The sequence below is a fragment of the Odontomachus brunneus genome, unplaced genomic scaffold, assembly GCF_010583005.1.
Source record: "Odontomachus brunneus isolate Ranch 3 - 2012 unplaced genomic scaffold, Obru_v1 Obru_scaffold_384, whole genome shotgun sequence".
NCBI classification, from domain to species: domain Eukaryota; kingdom Metazoa; phylum Arthropoda; class Insecta; order Hymenoptera; family Formicidae; genus Odontomachus; species Odontomachus brunneus.
The window spans coordinates 59,008-59,359 of NW_022639834.1; positions in this window are offsets into that span (position 1 = coordinate 59,008).

Sequence of the window (352 nt, forward strand, 5' to 3'; positions counted from 1 at the left end):
ATATATTATTCTGTAACACATAATTTTTACACTTCAACCTCTTTATTAACTAGTCTTGCCGACCCGTTGCTACAAAGCATTTGTTCGGGAGAAATTACACATTACTACACGATATTACACAATTCGGAAACTATACCGAAATATTCTACTTCCGCTCCGGCCGTCGCCTGCTACCAATAGGCCACCGCCCGGGCCCTTCGACTGACCGCCGGCAACACCGACCGACCTTTGCGAGCGTGTCCTGGCGAATTATTATAAGAGCGACGCACAGCTACTACACAATAATCGTAAGTTACTATTATATTAGCTTTTGAGTATTTACATGACAAATTATAAGAAATTCATTACCGCC